A 13,327-nucleotide genomic window follows, 5' to 3' on the forward strand; every position below is an offset into this window, starting at 1 on the left:
GCCTAGCATGCATGAAGCCGAGTTCCACATTCAACATGGCATAAAAATCAGACATGGCAGAGGCAGAAGGGTCAGGAGTTCAAGGCTATCCTTGCCCATGTAGTGAATTTGAAGTCAGCCTGGTACAATGCACCCTGTCTCAAAGAGCAACAAAACTCACAGCGTTCGCTTGATTTGATGTCACTGTGCCTAATGGAACCTCAGCCACCACCCTGGGCACCATCACTGTGTGCAGGCGCTCTCACGAACCCCAAGATTTGTGGATACCTCACCAGCGCAGAAGAGGCTGGGGGTTAAAATTATTCTCCAGAATTAATGTACTTTAAAACCCCAAGAAAGGGCACAGGTAGGGTAAATTCGGGCTTGACCAGGCAGGGCTGGGCACAAGGTAAGAGTGGAAGCATTCGCTGGGGTCTCCACGGGAAAAGCCAAGGCAGGATAAAGAATTTAGGAGCTGGAGTCCTCTGGCAGGCCAGGATAAGGATGGTCTCCGTCATTTCGTACCTGGGTCTGGGATGATTTACGGCAGGGGAATACTGGCACCGTGGGGGATTTGCTAAGGAAGCGGGTGGGACAGGGCTTGGAACTGAATCGGTCACCCCCCTCCCCCCAGAAAGAACTTAAAAGTGGACATTCTCCTGCAGGGACATTCTCCTCTCAGGCTTTGTGACCCAGATGCCGTAGCCGAGACCATGGCCATGGAGGAACACTGCTTGTTCTCCATGGCTTGCTGGCCTGCTGTCTTATGTAATCCAGGACCACCTACTCAGGGGTGGCACCACCCACGGTGGACGGGGCCCTTCCATGTCAATCATTAACCAAGAAAATGCTCCCGTAGACTTGCTTGCCTCCAGGCCAGTCTGGTGGGGGACATTTTCTCACTTGAGGTCACTTCTTCCCAGATGACCCTGGCATATTGTTGAGTCAACAATAAAACTAACCGGCATAATGAGAGGCTACTTCTCCATGCAGAGCTGAATGGCCTGTGGTGTAGGGTGCAGTCTTACCAATAATAGGAGGGGTAGATATTGGTGCCAGATTTGGTGGGGTCTGGCAACTGACAGGAGGTCCAAGTACCTGGCCAGCCTTGAACTGCCCACTGAAACTCAGGTGGTAGCTGGCCAGTTTCACCTACACTGACCCAGACGGTAGCCATTGGCCACCTGGCTTCTGAGCATTTGAAACGTGACTAGTGCCAGGGAAGAGCTGAGTGCTTCGGCCTTATTTGATCTTAGCAACTTTATTAAGACATAACTCACAACGCACACAACTGCTCCTGTGTGTATGCACATGTGTGTGCACGTGTGTGTGTGCGTGTGTGTGTGTGTGTGTGTGTGTGTGTGTGTGTGTGTACAGGGGCGTGGGGGGGATGTGTGTGGGCATGTACATATGTGCCTATGCAGGTAGAGAGCATAGGTCAGCCTTCAGTATTGTTCTAGGAACCCTATCCACCTCATTTTTCCAACACTGTCTGGGACTCACTGATTCAGCTAGGCTGGCTGGCCAGTGAGTCCTGGGGAATCTGCCTGTCCATGCCTCCCTGGAAGTGAGATTACAGGGATGCACCACCCTAGCAGGCGACTTGACCGGGGATTGAACTCAGGTCCTCATGATTGCAAAGCAAGATCTTTACTGACTGAACCATCTCCCTGGCCTCGACTTCCTCCTTTTAACCAGACGATGACTTGTAGTGTAGCCACAGTTTGTGCACCATCCCCACCATGAGTTCCAGCTCGTTTTGGTCCTGTGTTTGCAACAGGAGCTCACTAGGTAGCCCTGAGTGTCCTAAAACTTACAGGGTAAACCAGGCTGGCCTCGAATTCACAGAGATCCGCCTGCCTCTGCCTCCCGAGTGCTGGGATTAAAGGCATGCGCCTGCATCACCCAGCTCAACTCATTTTTGTCATTCCAAGAAACAGCCTTGTACCTTGTAGCCATGAGCCCTAGCCTTTTCCGGCCTTAGAGAACCATGAGCCTGCTTTCTGGCCAGCAGCTTGCCTATGGATAGTTTGTGTAAATGGAATCTCAGAAAATCCAGCCTTTTGAAATCCAGGGTTTTTTTTTTTTCCACTTAGGATACTTTAAGTCTCACCCATACTGTGGCAGGCATCAGTTTTCCATTCTTTTTTAAGGCTGAGTCGTAATCATGCTACTGATAAATCACCCCATACTTCCAGCCCTTCGTGGCCAGTGGCCACTGTATTAGAGCAGGTCCAGGTAAACTGGGTCGGAAGGGTGAGGGACAAGTAAACAGACTGAAAGCAGTCCAGACAGGAGAGATCCCAGCCTAGGTCCTGAGCCAGGCATGCGCTCTACACACCTGAGTCTTTGTACTACAGTGCCGCCCACTTAGCCCCGGGCTTATTTCACACCCTTCAAAGCTCAGCCCTCTGGGTTCATGCCTCTGACAGGAAGTCTCCCAGGACTATGCTGCTTCCCTGTGGTCCCCAGTGACGAGGTCCCTTCCCTGGTACACTCACAGAGTCCCCCGGCTCTCCCATAGCACAGGCCTGGACACCCGGGAGCTGGATGAGTGGCATTGAGGAAAGAGAAACGGTCACTTTACTATGCACAGATTCTGCACCGTTTGGAAGACCACGGGGGTGTTCATGCCTATGGCGGGCCGTCATTCGCTCTGCTCTCCCTCAGAGTTGTCAAGAGCAGTTTCTGAGGCATGTCCACAAGAGACACCTGTCCTCCGAACATGCCATAGCACCATGGGAAGCCTCACTGAGAGGTGAGAGGCAGCTGGGTGCTGAGTGGAATGGGGCCACAGCTGGCTGAGGGGTTGCTGTGGGGGCCATGGCTGGTGGAGGCGGGCCTCCTTTCTGCAAACAGGACACAGGCGTTTTCCTTCCAATCTACAAGAGGCTGACAAGAAACCAAGCCTGCTCGCGCCTTGATCTTGGGCCTGAAGGCCCAGAACTATGAAACTGTGGATGGCTGCTGGGGTCCAGATGCTTGGTTGTGTCCTCCTCCTCTGAGACTCCCTCCCTAAGGCCCTCAGGTCAAGACCTTCTCTTCTGACCATCAACCAGGAGGCTTGAATGCGGTTCCCTAAGTTTCAGGAATGCTCACACACTGCGATCTCACTGAAGGTCACCGTTGCCCAGACAATCCAGAGCAGTCCGGATCCATTTAGAATTTCCTGGAGGGCTAAGCAGGACAGACAGGTCCGGGCTGTTGGCTAAAAACGGAACGTCCCTTCCTGTGGTATGTTTGGTCCTATATTTGACTTCTGTGGAATTGTACATTTCATGGCACCATGCAGGGGCCTGGGGGGGGGGGGCGTGTGGAACAGTCCAAATCTTCTATTAGACACCAGCGGCAGTTTTGACTCACCGGCTTTCCATTTAAATAGCTATGAGAAAAACCCACCGTGGAGTTACGGGTTCTGGGAAGCAGTTGTTTGAGCCACACTTGTCTTTATTAAATGTGTGTGTGTGCGTGTGTGTGTGTGTGTGTGTGTGTGTGTGTGTGTGTGTGTGTGTTTAAAGTTATTGAACAATAGCATTTGGGGCTACAGAGTGCGCCGTCTTTGTGACACTAATTAAAACCCGCACGGCTACACTTCAGCAATTGTCTAGATGGGGAAGAACTGGAGCTCTAATCTGTGCCCCTTTCATGAGCTAGCTAATCAGTTCTGCTCAGTTAAGATGTCTTTGTGTCCTGCTGAATCTAACCGTACCTTTCATCAACTCTGCGCGACTGAAAACTTAACATTACACTATTTGCTGGGCCCAGAACTCCCTGCAGAAGGCTCGGCCCATCGACTGCTCTCCGGAGGTGAGTGCAGGAGGCAAGCTGGAGGGGAGTTGATGCCGGATGGAAAGTGGGTAGAGAGAAAGAGGCAAGCCAGGGTCCCAAGCAAACTTCGGTTTCCACTGAAAATACCCAAGCGGATGTTTTCTTTAATGTCTCAGTCGTTCCATCAGTAAAATGGAACCAATGACCCTTTTCTTCTTGACTGCAAGATTTTACAGAAACAGCTAAGACACTGTGCGGGATCTGTAAATGGTCACATGCTTGATACGCAGGGCAGGTGGAGCAGGAGGGCAGGAGTCAAGAGAGCCTCCTGGCTCCCCTCTCAGCGGCCAGGCGAGGTCCACAGAAGCCACAAAGATTCAGAGAAGTTTGAGCTTTGTACTATGTTGTAGGTGCACTGGGGCCGGGGGAGGGGGAGGCACCCTGAGCCTAAGTCTGGGCTGCTCTGACTTTCAAAGAGAATAGAGGAATGAAGTTAGGAAACAGAAGCCATGCCCCCTCCCCACCAATGCTATTGTTCAATAACTTTTTTTAAAAAACACATTTAATAAAGAGAAGTATAGCTCAAACAATTGCTTCCCAGCTCTGGAGTACAGTGGGCGGGGCTGTGGAGTAAGGCAGAACTGGGGTGGGCGGGGCTGCGGGGTGAAGAGGAACTGGAGTGGGCGGGGCTGTGGGGTGAAGAGGAACTGGAGTGGGCGGGACTGCGGGGTGAGGAGGAACTGGGGTGGGCGGGGCTGCAGAGTGAGGAGGAACTGGGATGGGCGGGGCTGTGGGGTGAGGAGGAACTGGGGTGGGCGGGGCTGCGGAGTGAGGAGGAACTGGGTGGGCGGGGCTGCGGGGTGAGGAGGAACTGGAGTGGGCGGGGCTGCGGAGTAATATGTAATATGTTCCTTTTCTGTGACTGTGTAACAAAGCAGCAATGTGGTCGCTTAATTCACACCTTTTTCTTTCCTGTGTGCGTGTGGTGTGAACATGTGTGTATATATACACGTGTTTACACGTGTGTGAGTGCACATGGGTACAGATGTGTGTGTCCATGTTTGTGAACCCAAGGTTGACACTGGGTGTGTCTCGGCATCTTTTCCTGCAGATAAGATATGCAGATTATGACAAAAGCAACTTGAGTCAGAAAGGGTTTAGTACAGCTCCGAGTTACAGCCCATCAAGGTGAGGAAGTCAAAATGCCAGGATGGTGAAGCATCCGGGCATAGTACATCCACAGTCACTGGGAGAGCGCAATGCATGCATGCACGCATGCGTGCTACTGCTTGACTTACCGCTTCCACTCTGACAGTCTATCATCCGCTGTGTAGGGATTGGGGCCACCCACAGTATCCCCACCTTAACCAATAAAATCAAGTCCATCTCCCACAGACGTGCGCACAGGTCACGCTAATCTAGACAACCCCTCCTTGAGACTCCCGTCCAAGGTGATTCTAGAACCTGTCAAGTTGATTGACAGCTAACGCTAACCACCACAGGTTGCCTTCCTCAATCCCTCTCCACTTTATTTACTGAGGTTCCGTGTCTTGCTGAACCCAGAGCTTGCCATGTTGGACAGTCTGCCTAGCCAGCTTGCTCCGGTGATCCCGTCTCCACCACGTAAGTGCTGGGATTACAGACAGGCTGCCAGGCTTGCCCACAGTGTATGTGGGTGCTGGGAACCTTGGAAGGCCAGCACTCTGTCCACTGAGCCATCTCCCCAGCCCCAGCCTTAGCTCCTTAAACTGTGGGTCATGACTCTCTGCGATGGTAGAATTGAATGTCACACACACACACACACACACACACACACACACACACACACACGCACAAAAGACAATGGTAAAAGGTTTCCAAACACACAATTACCAAAAAATTCAAAAAATCACAGGTATGATGAATCAGGGTAACTGCTGCCGGAAACATCGCTATCACGTGACCCCCCTGCAACCGTGGTTCTAAACACACACGTGCACACTACACACCTCGTGTGCCGTGACGCCACACCTGAACAAGTACCGGACGCCTTGTCTCAGACGCCAGACTGTTGCGAGCTAAGCCTTGCAGCGTTTTCACGGCACACAGTACAAAGCTTTCTACTCTTAGAGAAACACAATGTCTTAATTACAGAAAACAAAGACACAATGTTTCCCTAACATCATTTCTCAGCATGAACCAAATTGGTATCTCTTTGGGCTACATCATGTTAGGATGCTTGATGTTAAAAACTGTTGTTTGAGTAACTGACTCAAATGTCATTCTTAAGGAAAATTACTAAATGAAGTTTTGGCTTGGGATTAGGGCAGATTTTCCAGCGAGTCTTGTTATGGCCTAAACGTGCTTCCGCCATTTTGTACTCTGTATTTATGTGAAGTGGTGTTCTCAGAATCGACAATTATAAAACCAAAATATTGATCAACACAGAAAAACATTGATTAAGGTGCCCCGCATCCTACAGCATCAAATATGCAGCCAAGACTTAATTCTTTATGTAAAACCAAACAAGCACATCCATGTCATTAATATGCTGTGGATGTCTTTCTGTATGCTGCGAAAATGTGTTGCTGTGATTGATTGACAAATAAAATGCTGATTGGCCAGTAGCCAGGCAGGAAGTATAGGCGGGACAAGCAGAGAAGAGAATTCTGGGAACAGGAAGGCTGAGTCATCCAGGGAGCAACATGTAAAGGCAACAGGTAAAGCCACGGAACAGGTAGCGACATATAGATTAACAAAAATGGGCTGAGTTTAAGTGTAAGAGCTGGTCAGTGGTAGGCCTGAGCTAATGGCTGAGCAGTTTAATTAATATAAGCTTCTGAGTGATTATTTTATAAGCAGTTGAGGGGTCCATGGAGCTGGGCAGGACTGGAGAAAACTTCAGCTACATTAATATGCAAATTTGCTTTCTTCTTTAGTAAATGGTAAAATTGAAATGTGTACCAAGGAACTGTTTTACAATAACATTCCCTGTGATTTATTACCAGTAAATGTTTAATCTGCATATCTATTTGTACGTATCTGTATTCGTGGGATTGTGCAGTGATCTCTTGGGGAAAAGGGGTCACCAGTGGAACTGGACATAAACATCCCACATTAGTCTTGCCAGGATTTCCAGGCTCAGAGCTACAGAAGTGGCATGTCCAGGTTCCTGCCCTCTGGTTTCACCAGCTGTTGAGTCCTGGCTGAGGCTCAGCTAATCAGGGTCCTTTTTGGTATTCATGAGACAGAGTCCATTTCCTTGCAGCTACAAAATTTAGGCCAGCAATGTCATCTCTGATTGCAGGGAAGGTTCAAGCTTTCTATCAAGTACACCTGACTGAGGCAGGCCCATACAAAAGATTTTCTTACTTTCGATTAGCTCTCTCCTAGTGATATAAGATTATAATTATGTCCTCAAGATGGCTTCACTTTTGCCATGTAAACCAGTCACAAGTCTGATCTCTGTCTTGTTCACTGTCCTGCTGACACTGAAGGACATACCAGTATGGACAAAAGTCATAGGAATTTATCTACTTAAATTTTCTTGTAGTTCTGGGGTTTTTTGATAGACAGAAAATAGATGATAGATAGATAGATAGATAGATAGATAGATAGATAGATAGATAGAAGATAGATAGATAGATAGATGATAGATAGATAGATAGGCAGATAGATAGATGATAGATAGATAGATGATAGATAGATAGATAGATAGATAGATAGATAGATAGATAGATAATAGATAGATTGATAGAGAGGAGACTGAAGGGGGATGGACAATATTTTATTTAGTAATGTTTCACAAGCATTCCACAGTAGCATTCATGAAATATTTTTATCTACTCCCCTGTGGCTGGATGTTAAGTTTCTTTCCAATCCTCATGAAAACAATGATGTGTGGTGATATACTGTGTACCCTGATAAGCTTGTCTGAGAATCAGAGGACAGAGCCAGCCACTAGATTAGACATAGAGGCCAGGCAGTGGTGGCACATACCTTTAATCCTATCATTTGGGAGGCAGAGATCTGCCTGGATTTCTGTGAGTTCAAGGCCACACTGGAAACAGAGCCAGGCAGTGGTGGCACACACATCTTTAAAAGCCCAGAAAGTGATGTCTGGGCAGAGAAAGGTATATAAGGTGTGAGGAAACAGGAACTCACTCTCTTTAGGCTGGGGATTTCATAGAGGTAAGAACTAGTGGCTGGCTGTTCTGCTTCTCTGATCTTTCATCCTGATACCAGGCTCCAGGCTTTTTATTAAAAGACCATCAAAGATTCGAACAACAATGATGTAAGAAACTTACCTGTTTGTTCCATGTGCTCTTGGGTCTCCTCAGAGTGGATCCTATAAGAACTTGCTATGCCAAAATCCAGGCATTTTTAATTTTGACAAAATGACTCAAGGACCTTGAAAACAAAGACCCTCAGTGACAGCCCCTACTTTAAGATGTCATGATTTCTGAGAAAGATTTCCATTTGTTTTTAAATTTTTATTTCCAGCAGAGTAAAACAAGATATGGATATCTTGTTTTAATTACTTTGCAGATGTAATTTGTCATTTGACTATCAATGAAAACTCTCTTCATCTAATGTTTTGTTTTATAGTCACTTTTTCTCATTGAATTAGTCATTCACCCAAGAGACTTCGCAGAGAATGTGACCAGCAAAGCCAGTTATGAGCAGGCCCTCTTTCAGGTACACCCCGTGACATCTCTCATTCCCCATACACGCTGGACTCTGGGCCCGGCATGGAAAATAAAGATATGAAAATGGCATTGTTCTGGCCACCAAGACTGTCCACCCCAAAGGACTTCATATGTATAGCAAAACCTAGTCTAAACCACATAAGTGACCCTAAACAGGACAGTTAGATCGACCCCCAACAATAACAACAATGCTCAGGAAACATTGGGGAAGAACAGGCGGAAAGAAGGTAAGAGCCAGGAGGTGTGGAGGAGCACCCCGAGATGCTGTCTTCTGCATTTGACACACGAACTCACAGCAACAGTGGTTAATTGCACAAGACCAAGCCAGCCAAACTTCCAGCATGAGGGAGATCTCTGGCTCTTCCCCTTACTGAGAAGATAGGGGCAGTTGATAGTTTCTGAGGGAGAGGGACTCCTTTTCGGGGGGAGGGGTATGGACACTGATGGGATGCCCATGCTTCAGCGGATGCCCACACCCATGCCCATACAGGCAGCACTAACTGAACTTAGTGAGTCATTAAAAAAAAAAGATGAAATTAGGGGTCTGTTGAGAGGACGTGGGGGAGGTGGCGGGAAGAAATGCTGTTATATGTGGTTTTATTTCATTGCATCCATGTATCAAGTTTACAGGCAAATACCGATAGTTCTTAAATTCCATCAAAGACATAAACCACCAAACATCACTCAGAAATAACACAGACTTCATGAGTAGCCCCTTGTCTACTAATCAAATTGGGGTTGTCACTATGGCCCTTCCCGCAAGGTAACTCTAGGACCAGGTGCTTCTCTGAGAAATTCTCTCCGTGTTTAAAGAAGACATAATACAAATTCTGGGGGAAAAAAATCTTTCTAAAAACAGAAGAGCAAACAGTCTTCAAAGCCACGAGGCAACATTGCTCTCATACCAGAACACAGAGCAAGAGAACTAGACTGACGTCTCCCTCAAGCAGGGCCACAAAACTTGAGCGAAACTGCTAGCAAGTCCTCAGAGCTTACTCCTGAGCAGGCCCGTGGCATTCAAGACAGTCGTCACTGGCACAGGAGAGACACACAGACCCGGGGAGCAGGTGAGAGCCCAGCAATAAATCCTCAAACTTAAGGCCAAGTGATTTTTCTCTACCCCACAGAGACTAGGAAGCCATGTAAACAAACTGATGCTGGGATGCAGCTCATGCAAAGAATGAAAAATTCCAAGTCTGGATTAGTTTTTACAGAGTGTGTGTTGCTTTAGCATTTTTAATGAAAAGATCCTAAATGAGATTATTATACATCAGGGCCGTCACAGCTTACTGTATAATGTCCTGTGCTACACTAGCCTCATGAACCTTATATTTATTGTGTCTTTTGGTTGTGAGAAGAGGCCGTATGGAGAGACTGACCGTACCACTGGGTGTGTGCAATCACTCTGTAATATTTCTATAGCCAAAAAAAAATGTCTAACAAGGCCTTCTTCAGTACATCCCCATCACCATTGTGATTTATGGTCATTACAGTGGAATATTACTTGGCCATTAAAAGAAAGAGTCATATTCCAATGCAAAGAAAATCAGACGACCACTTTCTACAATTAGGGACAGGAGAAAAGTCTCAAAATCAATTCAAGATTTGTGTAAGACATGCAACTGTAAACATCCTAAAAGAAAACAGAAAGAGGAAGCTGCTTGACCTTTTTTGTCTTGGCAACTCTTTCACGGATTTAAGGAACTCAATGACCAAGCCCCTGAGGCCAGACCACAGCTGGCCTGTCAGAGGACCGTTAGCATCCGACTTCGAGACTTTCTACAAAGCCGCTATGGCCGAGCCCGGATGGAACCGGAAAACAAATCGACAAGTAGGTCAAGGTAACCGATGAGAGAGCCCAGAAATAGACTCGCCGAAATACAGTCCACTGATCTCTGACAGGGAACCAAAGGCGGAACAGTAGGTCAAAGGTCACCTTTCAACAAATGGTGTTGCAACAGCCGGGCATCCGCACATAAAAGAACTGAGTCTAGGGAGAGTGAACTCGCTTCGTACAAACGCGCAAATTGGATCCTAAGGGTGGGTGTGGCAGCACAGGCCTGCGATCCTAGCACTCGAGAGGCCAAGGCAGCGAGATCTTGAGTCTGAGCTAGCCTGAGCTACATAGTGAGGCCCTGTCTCAGAAAGAAAGAGGGAGGAATAGAAAGGAGAGAGACAGACAGACAGACAGACAGACAGACAGACAGACATAGACATAACCACGAACCTATAAAGCACCTTGAAGATGCCACGGTAGAGAATTTAGGTGACTTTGGCAGACACCAGAGGTACAACCCACAAAAGAAAATGCTATCGGTTTCTATTAATCTTAAACTTTCGCTCCGAGGACAATGTCAAGAGAGTGAGTAGGGGCTGGAGAGACGGCTCGGCAGTTACGAAGTACTCACTTCTCTTGCAAAGGACCTGAGTTTGGTTCCCAGCACCCACATCAGGTGGTTCACAACCACCTGGAACTCCAGCTTCAGAGCATCTACTAGCTCCTTCCCCTGGCCTCCTCAGGCGCCGGGACTCACACACACATGCCCACCCCAGCCCACACAGACACATATACACATAACTAAAAATAAAATAATGTTGTTCAAAAGGGATTGGGAAAATAGGACAGGAGCAATATGAAAATGCTTGCAAAAGATGCATTTGCTGTTTATCCAACTACACAAAGCTCCACAATGACAGAGCAAACCACAGTGGTAGAAGACAGGGAGGACACCTGGTTAGACGCCTCATCAAAGCCTGTAGCCAGGGGACAGACGAGCCTGCGAAGAGATGCTCAACTTCATGTGTTAAAACAGCATTGGGCACCACCACCTGCCCAGCAGAGTGTTCCAACATTCCAAGCAATGGCACCAAGTACTGGCGAGGACACGGAGCCACAGAACTCTCACCGAATGCCGGGAGCGCAGAACGAAGCCTCCGCTTTGGAGGCGGTTTGGTGGCTCTTCACCAAACCAGACATCCTCCTGCCCTGGGACCCAAATCTTCCTCTTGGTAGTTTCATCAGCGGAGTGAAATACGCCCACGGGATGCTACCATGCAGATGCTTAGCGCAGGGTTTTGCCGACTGCAGGTTGGCTCGCCATCAACTTCTGGCCAGTTTTCCCAGCTCTGCTTCCCACCTCTCTGAAGGAGGGCAGGGATTACAGATGTGCACCTCCGCGTCTGGCTTTCCAAAAAGAAAGTGGGTTCTGGGGACCAAGTCAGGTTGTCAGGCATCTGTGACTCCATCTTTCATCCACTGAGCCATCTCCTCAGCTCTCCACAGTAAAGCTTCTGTGACTGTTACAATTCCGGGGGAACGTTACATGTTTGTCAGAAGTGGAATCCTCACACCAAGCGTGAAGCCTATGATGAAGTCCGGGTGAAGGTGTGAGGATGAAGTCTCCTCAGTTGTAACCAAGGTACTGGTGCAGTGGGGTGTTTGTACAGAGGGGAAGTTGGAGGAGGCAGGGAGTATGTGGGCATTCTGTGGACCTTCTGTGCGACGTGTCTGTGGAACTAAAAATGCTGGAAAGATAGTTTATTATGTTTTGTTTTTGTTTTAATTGGCCAAGAATCATACACACTTACTGGCTACAGAGTGTTGTTTAGATCGCTTTATGCACTATGAAATGATCAAATTAGGCTAATTAACATATTCATCGCCTTAAATATTTATCATTTCCTTGTGGTGGGAACATTTCAAACCCACTGTCCTAGTTAGTTTTAAATGTCAACTTCGCAGCCCAGAGCCACCTGAGCACGATGTCTTACTTCAGGAATTGCCCGGATCAGACTGGCCGGTGAGCACATCTGGGAGGTTGTCTTCACTGTTCACTGCTGTCAGAGGTGGCTCCACTCCCCAGGCTCATGGGCTACATAAGCATAAGCCCGTGCATGAGCGAGTCAGCAAGCAGAGTCCATCCATGGCTTCTGCGTCGCGTTCTCGCCGGAGTTCGTTGCCCTGACTTCTGTCGACAATGGACTGTGACCTGAGAGTGTAAGTCAAATGAATCCTTTCCACCCCTGAGGTTTTCTGATCGGAGTGTTTTATCACAGCAACAAAAGGGCTAATGAACACTACTCTCTCAGCCATTTTGAAAGGCACGTGGTATTATTAACCATGGTCACTGTGCTGAACAGTAGGGTCCCCGAAACTAGTGCTCCTGTTCCACAGAAACTGTGCGGGGCCTGCGCTCCTCCTTGACCCCCCAAGGCCCCGGCCTCTGGATGCGTGCACCATTGTACTCTCTACTTCAGTGAGTGTATCTTTTAGGACTCCACAGGAAGTGAGGTCACGGGGGTGTCTTCCCACCTGACTTATTTCTCTTACCATGAAGTCCCCTAATTTGACCAACCATGTTGTCATGAATGACAGAATTTTCCTGCCTGTTTAAGGCTGGTTACTGAATGACCACAAGGACATGGCCACTCCTAGGTGTGGCTGAGAAGTGAGGTTTTATTATAGATGTGAAGTGGGGTACAGCCAGAGGTACCCAAGAGTCCAGACTGAACTGAGCTATGAGGAGGGGTGGGGAGCAAGGGATGAAGGAGAGGGTTGGCCAAGAGAGGGCAAGAGAGTCATGGACCAAAGACAGCCTGTAGCCAAGTGGCTGAGTTATATAGGGAAGAGAAGATGGGAAAAAAGGGAAACCCAGTCCCTGGGAGGAAGAGGTTTAGGGTGGGGGTGGGCAGAGAATGCTGGGTGGATGCAGAGGTACTCAATGAGACTTCGGTTTCTTTGGAGGCTGAGAGTTACCACCTCGTGCGTATATACCACATCATTTTCACCCATCTAACCAATCAGTGAGCACTTTGGTTATGATATTTTTCAAAGACATTAATATTTTTCTAGCATCATTCTTCAATATGTGTCCAATTAGTTTGTCTTTTGA

The sequence above is a fragment of the Peromyscus leucopus genome, chromosome 22, assembly GCF_004664715.2.
Source record: "Peromyscus leucopus breed LL Stock chromosome 22, UCI_PerLeu_2.1, whole genome shotgun sequence".
Taxonomy (NCBI): Eukaryota; Metazoa; Chordata; class Mammalia; order Rodentia; family Cricetidae; genus Peromyscus; species Peromyscus leucopus.